This window comes from Quercus robur, chromosome 4 (assembly GCF_932294415.1).
Source record: "Quercus robur chromosome 4, dhQueRobu3.1, whole genome shotgun sequence".
NCBI classification, from domain to species: domain Eukaryota; kingdom Viridiplantae; phylum Streptophyta; class Magnoliopsida; order Fagales; family Fagaceae; genus Quercus; species Quercus robur.
Window position 1 is genome coordinate 24,209,582 of NC_065537.1, and position 26,775 is coordinate 24,236,356.

General features: G+C 32.5%; 2 protein-coding genes and 2 long non-coding RNA genes across 30 annotated transcripts in view; 2 read left to right on the forward strand and 2 right to left on the reverse strand.

Moving 5' to 3' along the window:
- The window catches only part of LOC126720924 (receptor-like protein 6), a 224,904-nt gene that overhangs the window by 103,528 nt on the left and 94,601 nt on the right, over window positions 1-26,775 (reverse strand). The gene's annotated exons all lie outside the window — the stretch shown is intronic.
- LOC126720923 (receptor-like protein 6) overlaps window positions 1-26,775 on the reverse strand; it is a 142,619-nt gene that overhangs the window by 89,395 nt on the left and 26,449 nt on the right. The window lies entirely within an intron of this gene.
- LOC126720934 (uncharacterized) overlaps window positions 1-26,775 on the forward strand; it is a 159,688-nt gene that overhangs the window by 39,888 nt on the left and 93,025 nt on the right. The gene's annotated exons all lie outside the window — the stretch shown is intronic.
- Window positions 11,802-14,752, forward strand: LOC126720935 (uncharacterized). Its single transcript, XR_007653744.1, has 3 exons — window positions 11,802-12,103; window positions 13,743-13,863; window positions 14,336-14,752. It is a non-coding gene; the product is annotated as an uncharacterized LOC126720935 (long non-coding RNA).

A 26,775-nucleotide genomic window follows, 5' to 3' on the forward strand; every position in this document is an offset into this window, starting at 1 on the left:
CAATAACAAAGTGAGTCTACAATAATTCTGCACAATTTAAAACTTTATAACTGTATGCAAACAATTTTTTGCAATGGATTTTGTGCACGTGAATATCAAAGAAACTTGGTATTCATTCGTTGAGTAACATCTTGTTTCTCTGTATAACATTGTGATGTATGAAACTTCCAGTTAAAGAACTAATAAAAGGACATGCACTAACTAAAAGATGTAACCAGATGTAGTAAGTTTATATCATTGTGAAGCCTTCAATCTTTTTCAAGGCAGAATTTCCGGCATAAAGAATGCTGCTGAACCTGCTTCAAAAGTCAAAAAATAAAATCCAAGCCAAAACAACTAATATCGTGTTTGAGCACAACTAACACCTCCTCGTGTTTCTAATAGAGACATCCACCATTCAAATCCTCCCACCCAAATTATAAAATAAAAAAAATAAAAAATAAAAAGATAAAATAAAATAACAAACACACAATTATATAAGGAACAGGCAATTCAAGTTTCATGAGCATTAAAGCGAATACCTGAAGACCCCATTATATGGTGGCAGCAGAGTGGTAAATCCTACATATTAGCCAAAATCCTAGCCATGGTCAGTCTGAGCCCAATGATTGTACATGAAACTCACACACATGGTGTTACCTGTTTCTTATATGCAAGTCCCTCAAGGAAACATATACTATTTGTTTGTGAAGTGAGGAAGCCGGAGGTTCTTTGAAGATGTTAAAGCCCAATGCAAGAGTCACCAAAAGCCCATTAAAGGACACCATCGCAGCAAGGTCACATTTTTTTAGGTTAAGTATTATGGGCACACAAATGACTGGGGTCCAGGTATTTTATGATAAAAGAAACTAGGTAGTTCGTTGCTACCCAAAAGGCACTTGTAGGTAAATGTGCCGGGTACCCACAATTTGTCTTTTGCATTTAACTGATGGATCTTTTAATAAGCCCTATCATGAAAGGTTATATATTTTATAAGGAAAAATTAATTGAGAAACCATTTTATCACCACACTGATTAGGAAGGTTAAATATTTATCAAAAAAAGAATAGTAAGGTTAAATAAATATAAATAAAATGAAAAAATTTCTTTTAAACTATAAGTTAAGGGTGTAACAAAATAAATCTTACGGTTTCAGAAGTAACAAAAAAACATTTTGAGATTTAAAAAAAGCAGCAAATTAAATCTCAAACCATTTTATGTTGAACAAGCATATTATGCAGAATTAGATTTCCTAGAACAATTGAATCTTTTGTAATGATTAAGAATTATTTACATGTTTAATAACGTTATCACATTCTTTCATTGTGGTTCCATTAAATCTCTTAATTAAAAGTTGAATGTAAGTGTATGTTTTAGAGGAAGCATGATATGTGTTAATAATAGCATCAAACATTATTTAAACATGTGCATATATATATATATATATATTAATAGAGTTTCAATGTCAAGTGCTATAAATATAAGCAATATATCTATAACATTTATGTTAATGTTTTACATATATTCCTCTAATATTAATATTAGCATTTTCACTTATACTTCTACTGGCCATAACTAAGAGTATTAGTATTGGGGAACTAAAACACTCAAAATGTTATTTTAGCACCCCCAAACACCAAAAACCTACAACATCTAGATTGCTAAACTTAAAACTTTTTGAACTTAAGAAATCATTTTTAAATCATTTCCTCTCTCTCTCTCTCTCTCTCTCTCTCTCTCTCTCTCTTTGAGGTTGATTTTGGGTTTTGGTTGATTTCTTGTAGTGGCTGGTCGTGGGTTAGAGATTTGTAGTGGGTTTGCACATGATGATTTTGGGTGAATACTTACTGGTGGGTTGGTAATTTGTTTGGGTATTTTTGGAAAATCTGTGGTGGATAGCATGATTTTGTTGGTTTCATGTGGTGGGTTTGCGGTGGGTTTGGTGATTAGTTTTGTTTCTGAACATGGTTGTTGTCGATTTTTTATTATTATTATTATTATTTTGAGACAATATATACTTGTAGTGGCAATAATGGTGGGTTATGGTGGCTAGGGGTGGCAAATGGACGGGTTGGGTCATAAATGGGTTGAGTGTTTAATTACCCATTTATCCGTTTATGACCCGTTTATATATAAATTAATTATCCATTACTCGCCCAACCCATTTAATTAGTAACCCAACCCATTTAACCCAATATGACCCAAATAAATAAATAACTTGTTACTAGATTTTCCCATTAAGTTAGCAACTACAAAATTTCTCATAAACCAAATAGGACCCTTGGAAATCGAATTAAAATCTTTTAGCTTTATAACAACATCAACCACTTCATTTTCTTTTATTTTCCCAAACTTTCTCACAAACCAAACAGAACTTCTCCTCACCCAAACCAAATACCTAGCTAATCAAATAATCTTTTAAGCAAACAAACAAATACTCATAGAACTAACTTGAACTTTAGTCTAAACTTTGAAATACAGTTTTTCCCTAATTTTCTCAAAACTTTCTTGGCAACCAAATAGAAAAACTCAAAAAAAAAAAAAAAAAACGGTTACCAGAACACTCAAATATTTTCCAATGACTTAACGCTTTCTTGTGAGCTTCACACCGAACTCAACGCCAACAAGTGCAACGAAGAAGAAGAAGCCATGATACCTGACGACGACAGCACTTAGAATCTGCTACAAACTCTCGAAAACCAAAACACCCAAACTCTTTCTTGTGAGTTTCACACCAAACAAGAACAAAAAGTGGTTTCAACGGCACTGACGCTGTTTGATAAATCATGGGTTTCTCTAGTGTTCATGCCTCCTCTTCCGACGACGAGCCCAATCGACGATATTGTTACTGATACTTGTACAGCCTTCATTATGGGGCCGGTTCTTGAGTAGGTCTCCCATAATCTTGATTCGGAGCTGCCGATCCAAGAAGTTACTATCGTTGAAAGTAAATGCGAAATCAGCATCTGTAGAAGCCGATACACTACCTCTGGTGAACTCCAATTCCATCCTTGTTCTCTCTCTAGAATTTCCTTTTGTTTGGTTATTGAGAAAATCTGAGGGAAAGTGTTTGGGAAAGTATTTGGTTATTGAGAAAATCTGAGGGAGAGTGAGACGGGCTGGGCTTAGAAATCTAGAGGTTATTGGGTTTATCTAGAGTGAGACTGAGAGTGTTTTATTTAAGTTTTAGATTTTAGAAGGGTTTATTGGGTTTATTTAATTTTAAATTTTAGATAGGTTTAGTGGGTATTAGTGGATTTATCCATTTAGACCCATCTAATTAAATAACCAAATAGGTCTTTATCCATTTAACCCAAATACTCAAATGAGTTAGGTTAAGACTTATCCAAATAAGATGGGTAATGGGCGCGTTCATGGATATAGATAAAAATTGCCACCCCTAATGGTGGCCGTGGTGGGTTGTGGGGTGGTACTAGGTTTTTGGTGGTTAGGTTGCGGGGTGATACTAGGTTTTTAGTGGTTATTAGGTTGCTTGAGAGAGACGGAAAGTTACAGAGAGAAATGAATAAATAAATAAATAGTTTGATTAAAGGGTGTTCTTAAGGCATTTTGTTAATTGATCATTTTAAGAAAGTTTTTATAAATTTCATGGGAAATATAAGATTATTTTTGATAACTAATTTTGTTTTCTGTGTTCAAAATTTTGCTTTTAAGAAAAAAAAAATTTTTGTCGTGTTCTCAAAGTTAAAAATTAGTTTAAAAATATAAAAATAAATATCGGTGAAGTTGTATTGGACTAGTTAAAGTCCCAACAAGATCAATATAATTTGGGGTCATTCGGTTTTTAAGTCCCTACAAGATAAACATCAACAGGTGCCTATCAAAGGTCCATCATGTCGGCGTGTGAATTCCCATTGCTAATTTGCTTCATTCCGTGGGGCAACGGATATTGATGCCACTAGTGAGCAAATGTGGTCTGTCATTCTCTTTTCTAAGATCATCAGATGGTTGCGTTCCGCACAGTGGAATGCAGAGAAACAGCCCTTGAGTCCTGTGCGAGAGAGAGAGAGAGAGAGAGAGAGAGAGGATGATAAAATTCTAAGTTTTGTTGCCAGTGGCAATGGGGTTTGAACTTGGGCACGGCATCATTAATTGAGGCTTTTCACATTGAACAAGGGCTTAAGAGCTAAAACTAGAAACAGGCAAAGCTTGTTTTCTCAATTTCCTTTTTATTTTTTGAGAATTGAAAACAATTTTTGTTTTTTATCTGTTTTGAATTACCAAATAAGTTCTCTCAAAAAAATTACCAAATAAGTTTATAGTAAAACTATTCTTAAAAACATAAAATTAAGGGGGGGAAAAAAAAAAACCAGTTACCAAACATACTGTTTTTAAAAAGTGAGTTATTTTTTTTAATAAAAAGTTTATAAAAATATTTCCAATCCTAATGTTCTTAAAATATTCGTTAACTTTTTCCATAAATAAATAGCATTAGTCGTGATGTGAAAAATAAAATATAGAATATAAAGTGAGTTGTGAAATAATATGTTAAAATAGGGAAATTAGTTTTTTGGATTGCTAAAATGTTAAATTTTTTAATATCCTAGACTTAGATGCTCTCTAAATAACAAAAAATTAAAAGCTTTTTGTTTAGAAAGCTTACCTTGATGGACGAACCCAAAAGTAAATTCCCATGTATATAAGAAAAATGTATTAATATGCTCGCAATAACATTACGGCGTTGCTCCATCACTATTTATTTAGTCAAGTTACAGCTCAAACATAAAAATATTAGGAAAATGCTAACGAATACCCTTAAGGCATTGGTTAACAATCTATTTAAAGAAAATTTTATAGAAAAAAACAATTAATTTTTTAACATCTTTTATCATTTCCTATAAAAGTGGTGTCAAAACTTTTTTAAAATAAATTGTTAACTAATACCCTAAACGCACTCCTTAGCCTTCTCCAAAATATAAAGCAGACAAAATAAAGTAGGGTTGAAAAATTGGCTCTCCAACAATTTTGACTCTCACACGCATTAAAAACTTGATGGGCCAAGTAGAAATTCCCTATTTCTAAGGCTTTCAGCATGTCACTTTTTTGCATACGCAGATATAATTAGGAGGGAATGGAATAGGTAGGAGGGAACACTCATTCCTCTCTATTCCCTTAAAATCTCGATTTTTCATTCCTCCTAAATTTGGAGGAATGAGAGGGAATGAAATTAGATTTAATGATTTTTTTACTAAATCTTCCAAAATACCTCTATATATTCAATCTCTTATTTTAAAATATGAGTTTAATAGTAATATTGTCATAAAATGATTCAATTCCATTTCATTCCCTCCATGTTGCTCCCAAACAAGATTACTTACATTCCATTTATTTTAATTCATTTCCATTCCTTTATTTTAAAATATTCGATCAAGGTTACTTAATTTTATTCTGTTCAATTTTTTTCTATTCATTTCCCTGACTTAAATACATTCCATTCCATTCCATTCATTTCTATTCCCTTATGATCATTGCATCACATTCCATTCCATTTCCTTATGAACTCTCAAACGGAGCCTAAGAGTCCGTTTGGATACAATTTATTTTGCTAAAAACTAAAAATACTGTAGCAAAATAATTTTTAAATGTACGAATAGTGTCGTGAGACCCATTTTTATTTTTTATTTTCCTGAATAAAGTGGTTGTGAATCCCCTGTACAGTACATGAACAGTGCATGGATGGAAAAAGTCAAAAATCATGGCTAAAAAAAAAAAAAAAAAAAATGAAACGTGAAAACTCAAAGTGCAAACACAAGATATTTCCTATTCAAACAAACACTAAAACAAAATTTTTTTTTTTAACATGGGTAAATGATAGTGGAAAAAATGAATTAAATAGGTAAAAACCTTTTGTGTTTTTTTTTTAAGGAAAAAAAAAAAAAACCTTTTGTTTTGACCAATAGAGAAAGAGGAGTGGATTGGTTGGATGGGGGGAGAGAGAGTGTAATAACTAAAGAAAACACATGAAAATGAGGAAAAGAAATTGACTGCTATTGTATTTGCGTACTGATTGGATCTTGGCTTTTGGCCTGACCAATAGAGAAAGAGGAGTGGATTGATTGGATGGGGGAGAGAGAGTGTATTAACTAAAGAAAACACGTGAAAATGAGGAAAAGAAAAACAGTAAAACACAAAACATTGGCTGCTATTGTATTTGCGTACCGATTGGATCTTGAACTTAGAGCATCCACAGCAGTGGAGCTAAAAATTTAGCTTTTTAGCTCCACCAAAAGTTACTTTATCTATTATACCTATACATATGTTGCAGCAGTGGATCTATTTTAGCTATCAACGTAATAAAATAATATATCCTCTACAATAAAATAATATACCACCTACAATAAAATAATATATTTCACTATCCAAAAATACAACCCACGCCACCACCACCAGAAGACAACCAAACCCACAAACAAAATAAAAAATCAAATCCACCACCACAGTCACAAATCCACCACCACAACCACCAAACCCAAAACCCACAGGAAAAAAAAATCAAACATCATACCACCAAACCATAGCCACAACAACCACCATCGCCACCACCACAGCCATCAAACCCACAGAAAAAAAAAAAAAAAAAAAAAAAAAAAAAAAAAAAAAAAACTCACACACAAGAGGTGGCACTGTCGGCCATTGTTGCTTCACAGGCACCCTTTTGAAAAGTGGCTCTCTTCACTTTCCTTTCAAAACCCCTCTTTTTAAAACACACACACACACAGCCTAAAATCCCTTGGAATCTGCGATTGAGAGACAGAGAGAGAGAAGACGACGATGATAGTTCGGACTCCGCCTCCGAAGAGGCCGCGATCCGAAACGATGCCCCCGGAGAGCCCATCGGCTGCCGGGTCGGACCGCCGTATGGTCATCTACGAGGACTCTCCTTTGGCGGCGCCGCTCCACAAGTCTAAGATTTTGCTGTATATGCTTTCACAAGTCAAAATTAATGGAACTGTAATGAATTTTTGTTAGAATGGAGGAGATAGCTAAGCTCATGTACACAAATTTACATACAACAGGAAAGAGAGAAAAAAAAAATTGACCGGCGAGCTGAGGGAGGCCGGCGAGTTAGAGAGAAAAGAAAATTGACCGGCGAGCTGAGGGATGAGAGAGATAAGAGACCGGTGAGCTAGAGAGAAAAAAAAAATTCAGGAAGAAAGAAGAAAGAAGAGAAGCCGGAGAGAGAGAGAGAGAGAGAAAAGGAAAAGAATATTTTAAGGAGAGAGGAGAGAGAAGTGTAATAAAAAAATATTTTTTTTTTTAGCTTTGAGCTACAGTGCACATCTAAAGATAGATGTGCACTGTAGCTGAGGAGCTAAATCTTTTAGATTTAGCTCCACTGTTGCGTGATGATTTTTTGATATTTGGAGCTAAAAAATAGCATTATACCTATATAGCACCACTGCTATGAGTGCTCTTAGGCCTGTATTTAGCAAAATGGCCTCGAATGGCCGAAATGGACCATAGCAATAGCTATCTGAAAATTTTTCCAAGGTGGAGTGAGGGTGTTTTTCATTTCGGTTTGCACACTTGTATAGAAATTCCCGGCTCGACTTAGAATGGAACGAAATTGATAACATTGGATGTTACCGGAAATAGAAAAATAAAATAAAATTGCACTCCCTTTGGTAATAATAATAGAATAGAAGCGAACAAAAATTGATGTTTATCCAAGGATGAAGCCGAATAAGAATAAGTGAAGATAAATTTAGATATAACAAATTTGGTTCCATGTTCCAGTACCAATGAAACAAAAGAAATAAATAAATAAATAAAACTCTTAAAATGAAACAATGAATGTGAGACACAAAGTGGATAGTGTTTGGTTAGCAATGATTTTTTCTGTATGGGAAATTAGGAACCCTGTACGGTAATCATTTGATTCATTTCCAAAGAGGTCAAGTGGGTTTTTTAAACCCACAAGGCGCTTTAATAATCTTTGTTGCATGCTTAATCTAATTAAATCCTCCCACTATCATTATGACCAAACATGCAATCCTTTATTTATAATTATTTTATTAAAAATATAGTAAATAATATACAAGGTTGATATAAATTAATTTTTATTTGAACTATTGCACACTTTGACGCCGTTTTAGCCACACTATCTGACATCAAAATCATCACCGGTCAATAAATAATAAGTATTAGTTAGCAAAAAAATAATAAAATAAAATAAAACAAGGAAATAAGTAATGCAAATTTTTATTTTTGTATGGAAAGTAATTTTGTTAAAAAAACCTTTTTTTTTCTTTTTTTTTTTTTAATTTGATAGTTGGGAGAACGGGAGAGTTGAACCCTGAATGTCTCATTTAAAAATATCAAAAGATACCAACCAGTTGAGTTACAAGACTTATAACTAAGAGTGTCCACAGGTTGGTCTGAGTAGGCTTTGTGCCCAACCAGCAACCAATCGGACAAAATCAGGTGGAAAACTTCCAAACCTGCCATCGACTGGTGAAGGACTTGGGTCAGACTGGTATGATTCGTGTCAGGGGGCGGTCAATCTTGGTTGGAGTCAGGAAGGAGGGGATTTGGCTAAAACTCATCAAATCTAGCTGAAATTCAGTCAAATTTAGCTGAAATCCTCTAGATTTGTTGAGATCTTGCTGGATCTATCGAGATCTCGATGAGATATCACAGGATTGACATGAAATCTTGTCAATATCTTGTTGGATCTAGATGGGTCTCAACGAGATTTCGCTAGATTTGGCAAGATTTAATTGAATTGGTTGGTGAAGATCGATTGGGTTGATTAGAATCGGATTTTGATTCAAGGGCTGACCAAACGACCCTTCGGAGTCTGATTTCTGGAGGTTGTAACCAGCCATCGACTATCACAAGCCTCGAATTGAGTGGTTTCCGAGTTGGCTCAGTCGAGCTGGGTGGGTGGGTTGGACAGCCCTACTCTTAATTGGTTAAAACAACTCAACAATATAACTTTGAGAGGCGAGCTTTTCTTTTTTAACTAATGAAAATTTTTTGGAGGAGAAGATTGAGATTTTGCTATTATATATATATGTGTGTGTGTGTGAAAGCAACATCTTACTAGCCACAATGATAAAAGCGGGTGCTTGTTTTTCCATGGGGTCAGGGTGGGCCCCATTTCCTCTATCATTAGTGGATTAGGATTGGGTACACTAGTTGTAGTTATCCCCTCTCCACTAAAAAATTTTAGCATTTTCATTTTTGTACTTTCACTTTTCTATTTTTTTTTTAACTTTTTTTATTCAATTATTAATATTTAAATTTTTTTTTTTTTTTTTTTTTTTACTTTTACTTTTAATCTCAACTATGGCTATTACATCAGGTGTTGTACTCTAAGTATTGCATCTAATCTCAATTTGTCATTGGTAATGGTCCATGTAATAGCTCTCAATAGCTGAGATTGAGAGTTGAAAAAAAAAAAAAAAAAAAACTTTCAATCTCAACTATTGAATATAATAAAGTTAGACAAAGTTAAAAAGTGAAAAAGTAGAAAATTTTATGAGAGAGAATTGAGCAATTGCACCAAGTAGGACATTGCATCTAATCTCCACCTTGAGTATCAGAGGTGAGAGGTCAATAAAAGTCCTCTTGTTGTGAGTGACATGGTCGGGGTTGTTTGGTTGTGTTGTTTAAATTATAATTTTCGTTATTTAAACAATACAACACGTATTTCTATAATACTTTTTCACTTACACATATTTACACAATACATAAACAATATTACTAAAATAATATTACCAAAAGAGCTCGACATATGTGACTCACCAAGAAATAAGTGAGCTCATAAATATGACTCTGAGAGGGGGGCGGGTGCTCAGTTTTCCTTGGGATCAAAGTGGGTCCCATTTTCTCTATTATTGGCAGTGGTCAATGTTTATGCAATGAGGTAGGATTACACGTGTTTGATGCATGTATCCACCTTTCACCTTAGGGTGGATTTTTCTCCTCTGCAACAGATATGAGAACATGCGAGGGGCAGAGGTCTATAAAAGTCTACCTCTTGCGAGTGACAAGACATAGGAGAAGGTTGTGAGTGACACCTGAAAAAAAATGGCTGTACATTTTGTAATACGAATTACTTTCATACTTTTGCTTACATGCGAGTTAGCAGAAGCAGCACCACCTATAGCGAAACCCAATTGTAGAAGTAGCTGTGGCCACCTTCAAATTCCATACCCGTTTGGGATTGGACCAGATTGCTACTTGGACAAGTGGTTCGAAATTGTTTGCAAGGGAACTGGCGGCTCTGCTAAAGCCTTCTTAACTAGTATGAACATGGAGGTACGGCAAATCAATATTAGTAGCAGTCCATTAAATAGGCACTATTCTTTTGTTCCAACGGTTCATGTCCAAATCCCAATAATTTATTCGAAGTTTTGTCAGCTCGCGGGAAATCACAATGTTACGAACATTTCAGGAAGTCCTTTTAACTTTTCTGCCTCTGATAATACATTCATTTCGGTTGGTTGCGACAACTTTGCAACAATAGCTGGAATTTTTCCCAAGGTTTACGGGTGCAAGTCAGATTGCAAGAGGGACTCAAAGGTAGACAAAGAAGCTATATGCTTAGGTTTCAACTGCTGCGAGTCGACCAATATCCCATCAAACCTTCAAGCATTTGATGTTGAATTCAGAAGTGTAAACGAATCAAATGACAGAGAGGGAGTAGTAAAGGGTTGCAAATATGCCTTCCTAGTGGACCAAGTTTGGTTGAAGGAAAACAAACCAGATCCTTCTTCTGTGCAATATTGGGAATATGATCCCGTGGTGCTGGAATGGGCAATATTTCAATGGAACAACAATTCACGTGAGTTCTTTAACTTGCTAAAAAATAGACGCAAAGTCAGTTGTTCTTACCCAGACGTCTACACCTTTTATTGTGACTGTGCTCCGGGATACAGAGGAAATCCTTATGTTGAAGGGGGATGTGAAGGTAAACTTCAAATACTAGTTTATATACTCCTTGCACCCGAGCACCATTCTCTCCATTTCAAGTAAATTCCATTTTATTTATTTATTTATTTTATGGTTAAGATTATATATATATATATATATATATACTGACCCCAAAATCTTTTTTGTTGGTAAATTACAATAATCTTTTTTGAGTTATAGGAAATATCATAAACCCTCTCTTATTTGTATAAATAATATTCCATTTATTTAGGTTTTAATATATCTAACAAATAATCCCTCATGGCCATTTATGTGCATTATAATTATGTCAAAATACAGATTTTAAAATTAAATTCTCATCTATATATATATATATATATATATATAAAACCAAAGCCTTTGAAGTTCCCACAATTTTCCACGTCAGCACAATATTAAAAAAAAATAAAACTTTTTAAGACTAAAAAAAAAACCGGCATTATCAAAAAGGAAAAAAAAACACCCAAAAATTTCAAACCGGCATTATCAAAAAGGAAAAAAAAAACACCCAAAAATTTCAAATCGGCATTATCAAAAAGGAAAAAAAAAAAAAAAAACTTTTTAAGACTAAAAAAAAAACCGGCATTATCAAAAAGGAAAAAAAAAAACACCCAAAAATTTCAAACCGGCATTATCAAAAAGGAAAAAAAAAAAACACCCAAAAATTTCAAATCGGCATTATCAAAAAGGAAAAAAAAAAAAACTTTTTAAGACTAAAAAAAAAAACCGGCATTATCAAAAAGGAAAAAAAAAAACACCCAAAAATTTCAAATCGGCATTATCAAAAAGGAAAAAAAAAAAAAAACCCAAAATTTTTAGCCCTTAGAAAACAAAGCTCAAAGCATAAAAAGAGGCTAAAACCAAAAATTTCATTCTCCCCAAAACCAAAACCCGATGAAAAAAAAAAAAAACTCTCTTCCCCTTAAACGCAAACACAGTAACGCAAACTCATCAAACTCCCTCTCTTCTTCTTCACACAGTCCCATCTCCATCTTCAAACGCACAATTTCCTCCATGCCTCTCTCTACATACACGTTCCCCTGCCTCCAATCTTTGTCCCTTCTCTACCTTCAAACCCCTAAACTATAGTCCGCAGGCGCCAGCCACCCACTCCTTTAGTGGCAGAAAGTTTTTGATTTTGACACTTTACCATCTGACCAGATTCTCTCCGCAAACATTACCGGTAAGTTTTTATTTTGTTCTATAATTTGGGATGTTAAATATGATTTAGGGTTTCGTTTTTAGTTGTTAAATATGATTTAGGGTTTCGTTTGGGAGTGTTTGTTTTGAATGATTAGCTTAGATTGATGGGTTTGGAGCCCGTAGTGGGTTTTATTAATTTCTATTATTGGCCGCTAGGGAGACCTATTGACAGAAGATGTTAACAACAAAAATTTGTGTTAAATGTTATTTAGGTTTTGTTATTTTGGGTTAATTTTTTTAATTTAGTTATTTTGGTTATTGGTTTTAATTAAGGTTGAATGATGAGAAAAGCAGAGCATGATAGAAGACATCTAGAAGCAAAAAAGGTGGAAATATAATTGAAAGGGTTTCTGGGTGTTGGTTTGATAGTCTCCCTCAAATGTGTGGGACTCTTTGATGGTGAACATGCTTAGATGGGAGGATTTTGTGTTGATAAAGGAATTTGGGTTCGAGTATGGTGGCAGACCTATGTGTTTTAGTGTTTTTTTTTTTTTTTAATGGTTTTTGCTTTGTTTCTTAGATTTAGATGGTTTATCCTTGATCACCATTCTGTAGTTGAAGCTTGAATGTTGTAGTGTAGTCATTTGACAAATGCAAATTAATTGTTGTTTAATTTTGTTGCTTTAAATTTAAAGGTGTTAAAATCTGTTGAATAAGTTATAATGATCATTGCAATAGAATAAATGTTTTTAAAATCAAACAACTACGAGATTGTGCTTTATGTTAACTTGGGATTTTCATTTGAATAAAGCAAATTGATTTATAAGGCAAGCAGTGTTATGGTCAAGTGTGAAAGTTTTAAATTTAAATACTGTCTTGGCTTTTGGATCCTTGGGGCATATTTTGATATGATTAGACAAGGTCACTGTGCAGAATCCATTGTGTCATTTAGAGTACAAAATATTTACATTTCGTACCCTATGAAATTTGAGTGCAGTTGATTTATGCTTGGTAAAAAATTTATGTCAGTTCTGTGAAAGTCCTCTATTGTTGTTTGGATTATTTTTTGTTTCTTTTCATGCCAACATGGTCTGTGCTGTGACTGATGAAATTGAGAGAATTTAGTTGAATTCAAGGCGACAGCCCTGCTAAACATTATTAGACAAGAAGAGAATAGTTTTTTATGGAATCATATTTGCTGCCTCTTATTGCTTGAGCCATAGCTTAAATACAATTATGACAAATTCATTTAAAGCTACTAAAGATGTGTGTTTGAGACTTATTAAGTTTTGTTACAAGGTGAATATTTTATATCAATATCTATTTGTTAGCATGTGTTTGAAAATTTTAGGATAAATGAGTTAGACTATAATTTGTTATTTTTTGCTTTCCAAATTACAAGTAGTGATATATCCTGTTAAATTGGCACTGCATTCTACTTTTTATAATAAATAAAAAAATTGAAAAAATTTGTTCTTCCATTGGACCTTTAAAGCTTTCAATTTGAAACTTTTGTTGTGAAAAATAACTGGTAGTAATGTTTGTGGCAGATTCGAATTTAGGATTGAGGTTAATCTCAATGCCATGGTTAGTTTTCTATATCATATGTACTTTGCGTATAGTTTATTGTTTATGATGCTTTGTTTACTCACCTATTTAGAGTAATGTTCATGTTACAGACACATCTAAGAATTTGGAAGCCCATTTTGAAGAATGCTAGCACTCTAGCAGAGAAGTTCTCCATGGAAGTCACACAAGATCTATGTTTATTTGTACTCCCTCAAATAGCACCATAATTAGGTAGGATTTCTTACGATTTGTGTTATCATTGTTGCTAGGTTGAAAGTATTCTATGATATATGCAGATAGCTAATTACTGATTAATAAGCCTACAAGTTGCGTGAGAACTTATTTGGAAATACATGGTAATGGTGGAAGCATTTTTTAGATAGAAATTATGGGAAAATTTTGCTAATAATAATAGATAATTTTTCTGGGGCGGTGATTTTTTAATGCAAATTGTTGGGATGGGTTTTAGGGCCAAGAAAGTTGAGAGTTATGGACACAAACTTGAGTTATGCAAGGTTACATGTATTGGTAGAATTGGTTGCGTGTTTAAGTTTGGAATAGGTGTGTATCATAGTGTTTACTAATTGAATTTGAGACATTAACATTAACTTGGCATTTGTTTAGAGAAATTAAACAACTACATGAAAGATTATGTGTTTTGTATGTTTGCTTTTGTTTACTGTGTGTCTTAATATGGATGCAGGTGGGATAATAAATTTGTGCTGTCCTACTAGGCAAGAAGCAAAGGCAACCATGAGCTTTCAAAGGGTGATTGGAGATGATAATTTAAATGGAAGTTTTAGCTAGATGACATGACTAACAATTCCTATTAAGAAGAGTATTTAGTAAACCGTATATCAATGATATGTTATCAATGACTAAGTTTGGTTATATATATAGCAAAAAATTGTAAAAGAGTCATGAAGGTAAAATTGAAAAGCTACATACTAATGCTTTTGTAATTACTCATTTGAAATTCAAACTGGTTTCAAAAATATAGTTTGTGGTTTAGAGCATTTTCTGTTTTCACTAATTGTGTTTTGTTTCCATGTACCTGTTTTTAAAATACATGTAAATTTGGTCAAATATTAATTTTTATGCCTTACAGGGAGGGGTACATAAATTTGATTTTGGAAGATGTTGGAAAAGTCAATATCGAGAGGGAGAGCAAAAAAACTTTAGGTGGGTTCATTTTCTTATTTTCCTTTACTTTTAATCTCAGAAATGTGCATATTTTAAATGTGGTACATCTATTTTGTTATTTGTCGATTACATATAAAAAAAATGTATAGGGTAGATTCTTCTTAAGAGATGCAACACAACAGTCACCTCTCTCTCTCTCTCTCTCTCTCTCTCTCTCTCTCTCTCTCTCTCTCTCTCTCTCTCTCTCTCTCTCTCTCTCTCTCTCTCTCTCAATAGTGGAAATAATGATTTCAGAAATTGTGTAAATTGGCATTATGTTGCCTTTTTAATCCCATTGAGGTCTAGCATCTTTGTTTACTGGCAATGTTAGAATTTAGATACATCTTGGACATCAAGAACGATTAATGTAATTTATGAAAGATATTTGATTGAATGAGTATGGAATTAACTATATTCGTGTAATTAATTGTATTGGAGTGTATAAGTAATGCTTACTAACTAGATTAGTTATATGTTTAGAATTTGTTTAAAAAATAAAATAAACTTATTTTTAACACCCCTTTTTTATTGTAAATTTTGTACTTTCATATTTTCATCTTAAGCTAATGTTTTGCACTTTATTCTGAAATATATATTTTCATCTAAATTTAATTCAAAGTAAAATATGTATTTCCAGTTTTTAATAATCTAATCACATATATAATTACTAATTACTCCATGTTATAATAATAATATAAAAAAGCAATATTATGTTTTTCTAAAGAAAAATTATCTTATGAGATAATTTCCTAATACAACATTTTTCTCTTAGATCATGTATGAGTCCGATATATCATGAGAGAGAAGTCTCATATGTTACCTACTCTTTCCGTAAAGGATGATTTGGTAGCAAGATTCGAGGAGTGTTTTATGCAATTTAAATTGGCCTTTGGGTGAGAGAGAAGTCACATGGTCCTAAAGCGACTTTTATTTAAGAAAAAGATAGAAAGCTATAGTGACTTTGATTTTTTTTTTTTTTTTTTTTTCTTAAGAACTTTGAGATAATTATTGTCATGGTACGTCCATTTCTTGCTTTTGACGGAGCCAATAATATTGTTTTGGTGGTTTCTCTTTTTATTTATTCTATATAATATAAGAGGAATAGGATTTTGATATCATTTTTAATTGTAGACTAAGACTACAACTTTACTTAATATCTTTTTATTAAATGTGAATTTTGATAAATCACCAATTGGATTACGTTTTCTTCTTATATACTTCATACTTGCAAAATTTTTAGAAAATTAAATATTAATAGTTATATTATCAATTAATTGTATAAAATAAATGATAAGTTTTTGAAATATAAAATTATGCATGAAAATAAGTTTGTGGATCATATAGTAAATAACATTCAATTGACACAAAATTTAACATTTGTGTTAAAAGCATAAAGAACATACAATTCAATGGTTAAATTTTAAAATACGTAATCATGTTAATTTTATTTTATTTTGTGTGAATCAAATATGTACTTATGTCCTTTTACTTTACATGACACTAAAATTAGCACCTCCCCTAATTTTTTTTTTCTTTTTCATCTCCTATTTATTTTCATAGTTTCAAACTTTTAACTTTTGCTATAAAGCTAAATGTTATCTACTAAGAAATATTGAATTTTATATCATTTTTTAAAAGCATTCTAGGCATTGAGTCATGTATACAACTAACCGTGCTACTCCATTGAACACCAATACACAAACTAATAGATTTTATTTTTACATCCTTCTAGGAATTTCTCTAAACACAATCTAATGTAATTTATTTTGTATCCATCTTGGACTATAGATCTAGACATTCCAGCCCAAAAAGTTTATGCTCAATGGATATAAACTCAACTATGTTATATTAATAACTCATTATTCTTATCAATATTTAATGTGGGACTTTACTCACACCTGTATACCCGATAGTTGCATGCTTTTTAATTAGTACTATGTTCAGTAATGAGTAGGCCTTTGAGATTAAATAGATAGATTCTATTATAGATAGCTCATACTTGAAAGTGTATTCTAGGAGAAAACGGGCAAATGCCCCTTTCAAAAAAAAAATCCAGCATTTTACCTCATTTCCCAAATTAATTAGGGAAATACCCCTCTTTTGAAACTCGATTTTCTCAAAATCGAGTTATAAAAAATAAAAAATAAAAAATTCTAGAGCCCTATAGTAGCGTTTTAAGGAGCCTATAGTGATGCTTTAAGGACTTATAGTGGCGTTTTGTAACTCGATCTCCATGAAGTCGAGTTACATGCAATTTTTTTTGTTTGTTTTTTTTTTTGCCTATAACTCGATTTCAAGGAGCTCGAGTTTCAAAACACTACTATATGTCCTTAAAACATCACTATAGGCTCTTTAGAAACGCCACTATACGACCTAACTCGATTTTGAGAAAATCGAGTTTCAAAATAGAGGCATTTCCCTATTTAGTTTGGGAAATGGGGCAAAATGCTCGATTGTTTTTTTAAAAAGGGCAAAGGCCAATTTTTTTTCGTGTATTCTATGTTAGAAATATAAACTCAAAAATATAAAGCCACTTGCATAATAATATTTTCAATTATTCTTCTTCATTGAAAGTTATCAAATGATAATATAATACATTTTAAATGGACACTTATTATTTGTTACTTAAACATATTTAACCTAAATCACAATTTTGATAAAGGAGTCAATTTCATACCGTAATGACCAATACAATTGGTATTTACACAATCGGTACCCAAGTCATTATACGATTGGTATTTACCCAATCAGTACCCAAGTTAGTATAGAAACAAAGTTGAAACGTACCACTAGAAATACCAGGATTTATCAGGTTGTTTCACCTATGCTAGGATGTATTCCGGATTTCGGTCAATAAATGTATATGGGCCAGAATTTAACCAAAACTTTTTACTGTTTCTTTTGCCTTTCTTCTTCTTCTTCTTCTTCTTCTTCTTCAATTCAATTCAATCACTTTGTCACATTTCTCCGTCTATTGTAGTTGTCTTTGAATTTCTTAGGCTTCTTCGCCTCTTCATCTTCTCACTCACTACTTCTATGTCACTGTCCCTTAGCTTCTCTTTTTAAATTTCTTATTTTGTGTGATCACATGACCTTAAACTGTGACTAAAGAGTGAAGACTAAAAAGTTTAGTCAATTCCCATCCACCATTCATTATTTAGTAATACTAAGATCACAACTAATCCTCAATTAGTATTGCGGCCACTTTAATCTTCAAGTTTCACTCTTCAGGTTTCAATTTATTTTATTTTATTTTTAGAATTTGACGGTTTTTTTTCCCTGAAATTAATGGTAGGTCCATTATTATTATTGGGCTAATATATTGGGTTAAGGATTAATCATTTTTTTATCACTAAATCATTTTGGGTTAAGGATTAATCTCCAGACCAAGCATGTTTACAATAAAATTATAGTACTATTTTGGATGATATTAGAGATACTATAAATTTTACATATTTAGTTTATAAACTACTAGCCTCTAAACACACACGTTGCGTGTACTTAGAGACTCTTCTATTTTTTAGATAAAATTTAATAATTTGCATCTATTATAATTTGAAAATATTTTTTATTTTTAAAAAAAATGAAAATGATATACTTTAGAGATAAACAATAACTGTAATTTCTTTTTTGAATATGTATTTGAAAGTGATGCAGTGATATATTGAAAAATTTGAGTAGGAAAAATAAGATGAATATGTGAAGGGAAAGAAAGCTAAATTTTAGAATAAAAAATTCTACTTTAATTGGATGAAAAAAGAATAAAAAATGCTAAATTTTAGGGAATAATAAGAAAATGAACTTGAAGGGAAAACCATCATAAAATTTAGGAGTTCTCTTTTCGAATTCAAAATGAAATTTGTTATTTGATATTTTTGACCAATTTTCTAAGAGAAGTTACCCTTCATTAATGATGGTATTTTTGCATCACATAAAAGTCCAGTTCGAAGAAGGAAATCATCTTATAAATAGTATAGATTATGTCAAGTGTCAACTTTTCGAAAAAATAATTCTAATATTTAATTTGTAAATTTATTTATTATGTTATTGACGTGGTATCAATAAAATTCATTACAATGTCAATTTGTAATTATAAATATTTTTAAAGCAAAATATGGTAGTATTATTAACATTTTCCTTTCCATTTTGAGAAAATTCTTAGGTATGTACTCTCAAAGTAAAGAAATTATGCTCTCTCTTCTTACATGAATGTGAAAGGAATAAACACTATTCTCCATGCTCTAGAAGTACTTAAGAATTACTCCTCATTTAGTAATCTCTTGTTGGTCTATGTGTGGGTTGAGCTATAAATTGCACAAAACTTTAATGAATTTATTAATTTGTTTGTCAAACTATCACGCATAAATGAAAAGGATACGAATGGTGAGAGCTCCAAAAATAAGTTTATTAATTTTTTTTGTTATCCTATCAGATATTAATGAATGTGAAGACAATGATCTAGGTCCGGCTGTTTTCTCAGTGTTTTTTTTTTTTTTTTTTTTGACTAAAATATGGCTTTGAAAACTTTGACGGGGTGTGTGTATCACTGCTTAACCCATTTGAAAACTTTGTTTTCGCTGTGGAAACGTGGAAGGCATTTCTAAGTTTTTGGTAGCTAAGGTTCTGAGACGGCCAAGCAGAGAAATGAAGGGTTGGGTGGGGTCTATTTGAAAAATTGAAAGATTTGATTTTGTTTTGTTTTATGGTTTTTTTTTTTTTTTTGGTTATAATGTGATTGGTGGAAATTAAGGCATATTCTATTATAAGATTCAAGAGAGTTCTTTTTTTTATACGTGGGGTGGGCAGGTAGAGTTTGTTGAGAGTACGTGAATTATGAGAATGGTGTTGTGGTGAGGGGACTTTTGATTTTGTGAGTGAGGGTAGATTTGTCAACTACTTAGATATAGTGCTCTGTTGAAAAAAAAAACTCTAAAAGCTTTTGGTGCATGTGCTGGGTATTGAAATTGGGATTTGAAGTCTTTAGTGACGAATTCTAGTTTCATCACTAAAGACTGGGCTTTGTTAAGATATTTAGAGACGAAATTCATATTTCGTCACTAAATTATATTTTTAGTGACGAATTCATAATTCGTCACTAAAAACATATAAGTGCACAACTATTATTATTTTTAGTGACGAAAGGATTTTCGTCACTAATTCTTCCTTATAGTGATGAAAGGATTTTCGTTACTAATACTATCTATAGTAATACCTACAGTGACGAAATATTTCGTCACTAAAAATTTCAACTTTTGGTGACGAAATATTTCATCACTATAGATTAATTAAATTTGCGCCAAAATTTCCCTCTATTGGCGCCCATTTTTCAGAACACAATAGTGACAAAATTTATTTTTCGTCACTAAATGTTATAATTTTTTTCATTATCAATGACGAAATTCATATTTCGTCACTAAAGCTGTATTTTTAGTGACGAAAAATATTTCCTCACGAATTTTCGTCACTAAAAATACATTTTGTTGTAGTGTCTCAATTATTGCGGAAACAAGTTGGATTGTGAAAACACAAATGGTGGCTATATTTGCAACAAGCGAAAATCTAAATCGAAGATGGTCATTATAGGTATGTCTCTATACTTACTAAATTATCAAAATAAATATAAAACTAAAAACACAAATCATATTGTTACATGATTGAGAACAGGGCTCTCCGCGAAGAGCCTTGTAGCTAATTTAACTTCATTAAATTATCGCTAGCAATGGTCTAAGGTTCCCCAAACATAATTTTTCATGTGATAGGGGAAAGAGATTGTCTTAGACTTAACAATCAATACGTGCAGTAATTTCAATATCTCTTGATGAAATTCAACCTTAAAAAAAATATATATATATATATATATATATATATTTAGTGTTCTTTTCCCTTATGGTTCATTTGGACAGTGGTATTTAAAAACAAAAGCTTCGAATTTTAGCTTTTAGTTTAAATGACTTGAATAAAATATGAAATAACAGATTTTTTTAATTATTTTAATAATATGATAGTACAAAGAAGGTGAATATTGAAACCCTGATTCTCCCTAATTTTACCAAAACTTTGGTAGCTCCATCTAAACTTGTACTCCCTTTATGATCCGTTTGGATTAAAGGAGGGTGAAGAAGAGTAGAATAGAGAGTTGGCCTAAAAAATAGCTTATTTTTCAGCTAACTCTACTCTATTTCCCTTAATCCAAACAGGCCCTTAAGGAAATATAAGTTACTTTGATGTATAGTTCACATCACTAATAATGCACCTAATATTACTTTGTATAGTTCCATTTTCCATAACAATATTCAAAGCTTTGGATTCTAACAAATCCACTGAGATTATATTCTTCTTCATGTCTGGTAAATATTGAACTTTCGTTAGGAAACGAATTGTTGCATAATGCAATTTCAATTTCGTTCATGTAGATAAAACCACCTTACAACTATTCAAGTCTGTAAATTGTAAAACCATTCCTTATGGGGACAAATATGATCGGTACTAGTAAAATTTACTATACACTCATCTGAATAGCAAACAAATGATGAATCAATCAAGTCCAATTCAAAATATTGTGCTACCTTTTGCATTGGATTAATCATTTTTGTCCTTATTTTTCAAAAGAGTACGATCTTTTGTCCAATGTGGAGAATTATGTTTAGACCCTTAAAAAGCTTAACTACCAATTTTAATAATTTATACCATTATTCAACTAAGTAGTTACTAATTCAGTATTCAAGTATAATATACAAAATGGATTTTAAATAAAAAATAAAAAGAAAAACAATAAAGAATAAATACACATAGAGAGAGAGAGACAATATTTGTTAAGTGAAAACATAAATAGTAAAAACACATGACTTCTTGTATTCGTAGTCACACTCAATAAGTCAACTATGAAGGTTGTTGTAGTATAAATGATGCTCACATAACTTCCCGTAAATGTAGTCAAATTAAGTACCCGAGCTTCCTACTCCTACTAGCAATTTTAGACTTTTCTTGTGCCTTCAAAGTTACATGTTTTTGCAACTCAATTTGGAGACAGTAAAATTGATCTCTTAATCACTCCAAGGATTCTTGGAGATTCGATGTTGTTTTTGTGGTTTCAAACAACTCCAATACACAAGTAATGATCTTTGTGTTTGGAAGTAAAAAACTTTTAAGAATAGTCAATTAGAGAGGTGAAGAACTAGAAGGCTCTTAAGTTTTAGTGTCTCCGTTTTCCCTCTCTTGTGATTAGACTCATTAGAGTTGAAATAAGGTTTAAATATAAGTAGCCCTTGCTCTTGAGGTGGCTACAAAAATAAACTTGGAAGGAAAACTCCGGAATTTCCATATTAGGATATTGATCGATTGAGAGTCTACAAAATTTCTATTTGAACCTTCAGTCTTGCATGACTGAGGTCTGTATTTTACTTAACTGAAGTCTTTAGATAAGAAACTTTAGCCTTCAGCCTTTATTACCCATACTTATTACAAACTAAAATATTCAAAATTATAATTAAATTTGTCATAGAATTAGCCGACACTAAAAGTCCTAACAAACTCCCTCTTTGAAATTTTTTTGACATAACACCCTAATACAAACTCAACTACTAACAGTCCATTTGGTTGGGGAGATTTAGAAGATGATGAAAAAAGAGGAGAAGAAAATATGAGAGAAAATAACTTTTGTGTTGTTTGGTTGGGAGAGAAAAGGAGAGGGAAATCTGGTAGAGCCCGAATGTTTTCTCTCCGGACCCACCAAAATACAATCTCCCCGAATTGGGGAGAAATCAGGAGAGAAAATGGAAACACAAAAATCATTGGCATTTTGATAAAAAATATTTGTGCAACAACATTCTAATTTTTTTTTTCTTTTTCAGTTTTTACTTCTCATCTGTTTTGGTTTCTTTTTTCTATTTTTTTCATCCTTTTCTTTCTTCTTTCATTTTTGTCATTTTATGTTACTTCTCCTCCAGGTTTTTTTTTTTTTTTGGGTTAATCAAATTAATCATCAGTTTTTTTTTTTTTTTTTCCTCTCATCTCTTTTGGGATTTTTTATTTTTTATTTTTTTTTGTTTTTTTTTGTTTTTTTAAAGAAGTGTCCATCCATACACAATTTTAATGAAAATATAATTTGTTACCTTTTTTTTGTAAATTTATCTAAAAGAGGTATGAGAGTAAATTTATACAAACTACATTTTCAATCATCTCATTTTCTTCTCAACCAAACAAATAAGTTTTCTATCCCTCCACTTTTCCACTTTTCCACTCTCCCTACTAAACACCATGAGGGTAAACTAAAATCTCTTTTGTCTCCCACTTCTCCATCCCTTTCCAATTTTTTATCCTCCTACTGTTCCATGCTCTCAACCAAATAGACCCTAAATATAAGCCTTTGAAACACACACACGGTCAAAAAAACAAAAAACGTTACACCAATTCTAGAGGCTGAGTCATGAGAGTCAAGAAGCTTTAACTGTCTTCTGTAAAATCATGAACCAACCTCAATAAACACATTGGCTATAAATAGTGTAAAAGTTACAAAATAAAAAGATCAAGGAATAGAAATAGTAATCATTGAACCACATATAACCCAACCATACACCAACAGTCAAGATTTGACCATAATAATCAATCAAACATTAGATTCACCGTTTGAACATGTTAACTGGAAGCACAATGAGTAATAAATATCAACATGCCCAACATTCCTGAAAGCTCGGATTTGTGCTAAACACAAAAGCTTGTTCAGACCTCCAAATAAAAATTAAGGCTAGAATGCTTTTACTCTACTTAGACTAAATGCGGAACAATAGTAAATAAGGGCAATGAACCAATAACACTACCCTAAGCCATATTCATCCATCATGAACAATAAAATGAAAGTTTAAAGAGTAAGGAAGAAATATACAAACACAAAATAACACCGAGATGTGTTATCAAAGAGAAAACCGAAGAACTCGGCGAAAAACCTCTCCGCGACCCTCCAAGTCAAAATCGATCTACTAGAGAATAAAGTTGGAGCACACGAATAACAAAAGATCCTCCAAGCCTATTCTACTCCATGTACTTGAGCCCTCCAAGCTCTTGCTACCAACTGACTTCTCGGTGTCTTATCTTCTCTAGCTTTCTGGATCTCGCAATTCAATCCGATTGCATCCGCCAATGAATGGCTTCTTCTAATGCTTCCCAGCAGCACCAAAATCTCACTTTACACTCAGAATGGATGTGGTAAGTGTTTGGGCTAGCAACCTCTCAAGGACCTAGAGAAGGAAAGGTAGGAGTTGAGAAAAACTACAATGAAATATGTAGATGATTGTGGGTATAACAATCTCTAACTTTCAAGTGTATTTTCTAGGATTTTCTATCTGAAAAGCACTCCTTACACTTTGTGGATAATGAGGGTATATATAATGTGGGTAAAAACTTGGCAAAGCAAAACACAACTTTTTGCCAAACAGAGACTTTCACGGGTCCTTCATGGGTTGGCCCTTCCCCCGCAAGACAGTCACGAAATTGAGAGCTTGGCATGACTCTCCATCTTCCAATCATGTACTCTACACGTGGCTTTTTCGCAGGTTACTTCTCGCGAGCCAGTCACAAAATCTATTTGTTCAACTTTTAAAACTTGATTCTTCACCGATCTCTCACACTCATCCCTTACAGATAAACCCACATACATATAGGAAAAAATGATTGAAGAAATTACAATCAAATTTGGCACAAAATTAAAACTAACACAATATAGTTAGAAATCACAACTTTACAATTCCAAACAGTTACACAACTAAATCAAGAGTTAAACTGAAGTACACCTTAATAATGCATAATTGAGAATATGAAATATTAAAACTCAATAAATTTAATTAAAAAAAAACACAATAAATTAAACAGAATAACAAAGTTTAGATGTTTAGAGACTACATCAAAATATATCACATAGCACATAATAATAATTTTTTTTTTTTTTAAATCACCACTATGTACTCTGTCACATGTATAGCATAGGTGGTGTTTGGTGTAGGAGGAATTTCCTCATCAGCCATAGCAGCAGCTAAGTCATCAATTTCATGCTTGAGCTCATCCTCGGACGAAGAATTGGGATCATGAGGGTTTGGGATATCAAAGATAATAAGGTTCTACATACAAACATTGATGGCTTAGGAAATCTTAGTTCAACTCTCTCCATGAGGGATAGGAACACCCTGGTCTATGAGAAGCTTGATGATGAGACTGAGAAACAAAATGATAGATCTAGGATTAAGACACCCAACACTCGTAATGATGACTTGGCAGATATGGAAATTAATGTCAATGGGGGCACCAGTAACAAGATCATAAAGCATTTGGACTCTAGAAGAACTCAGGAAGGATGCGTGAGTGGTTGCAAACAAGATTGACAGAGAAGTTGATACACATGGAGAAATTTTTTTGCTTGGAAAACATATCCTACCCATACCGTAGAGCAACCAGACAAATGAGTAAGAGCCTCATTGAGGTTAGGATCAATCTTTTTTCATGTCTATAAGTTTCAAGATGATTTCAGGGTTGACTTCAAAAAGAATACCTTGCACAAAGGTTTGTGAAGTGTCCTCTCTTCAGTGATGTGATGGACCTTGGAATAGAATTCTTGAACAAGAATGGGAGTGATTTCAATGAAATCATGAGTGAGGACCACCCACGAGACTCAGAAATCCTAGGGGATACAGGTGTTTCCTAGGATAGTTATGTCTATAGGATGTTTAGTGTGCAACTTGCAAACGCCATGATACTCACGAAAGGTATTAGAGGCTCAGACATTGTGAAATTGGTTCTTGTCAAAGCGAGGAGCAGTGGCACTAGAATGAGCAGATTAGGTTAGGAGTCATGATATTGAGGCAAAAGGAACAAATTTTGCAATTGAAAATTAATTCAAAATTCAAGGTTCAATGAATACATGTCATGCTTTGAAATGCATAAATCTGGCATGAATGCAAGGAGTACACCAAGGTACTCACTCATATGAAGAACAAGCATCAAGCCAGAGCCAAGGACAAGATCACCATGTCACCAGGAAGATGTACTGCATATGACCATGTCTAATGCAAAGGTCAAGTGGCATAGGTCAAACACAAGGCTAAAGCTACAATGCAAATCAATGAATCACTCACTTACACTGTAAACAATCTCCACAACGATTTCAACCTACACTAGTTTTTTTTTTTTTTTTTTTTTTTTTTATTATTATTTTTTTTTTATGATACAATAGTTGAGGGAAGGGAAATTTCCTGGACATCTACCACACTAGTCTTTATCACAAGACAAAAAAGTGACTCAGACATTTTGTCGAACACCCTACATCAAGTACAACACACTGGTAAGTGAAGGATCACCCATGATTCCTGCCAAAAATTACACATAATTTTCCTTCATGGCAGCAAAAGGGAACAGGCCCCATGAATTGAAACCCAATTGATTAGACAAATTGAAATAATTTAAGTAAAATCCAACTTTTTTCTAAAAAATTTGCAAACTCCATGTCCTAGAATGAAACTAGATGCAATATAAGATTAAAATGCATGGGGGAGAGGGAGATTACCCAATGAAGTGTATGGAGATGAATGAAATCAACTATGCTTAAAGAATCTTGAGTTTTGAAAATTATGGTGAGAGAGAGGTTTCAGTCTGCCTAGTGTTTTGAAAGTCAGAGGCCAATGTCATGAAAAACACAACTATAATAGATATGGGGTTCTCGGTGAACTGGTGTTTGTCCATAGTTAGATGAGAACATTATGTTTGCCCATTTGAAATTATCGGTTCTTATGAGAACTCTCTAATTGACAAAAGAGGAATGAATGACTGACACTCCTACACATAACACATGCAATAATCAAACACCCTCTTTCTCATGAACACAACATCTTAAAATTAGCACATTAAAGGAAAGACATTTTTTGTTCTTTCACAAAGAGACAAGCATATAAAAAGGAGATTTAAGCAAGTGTATTTGAA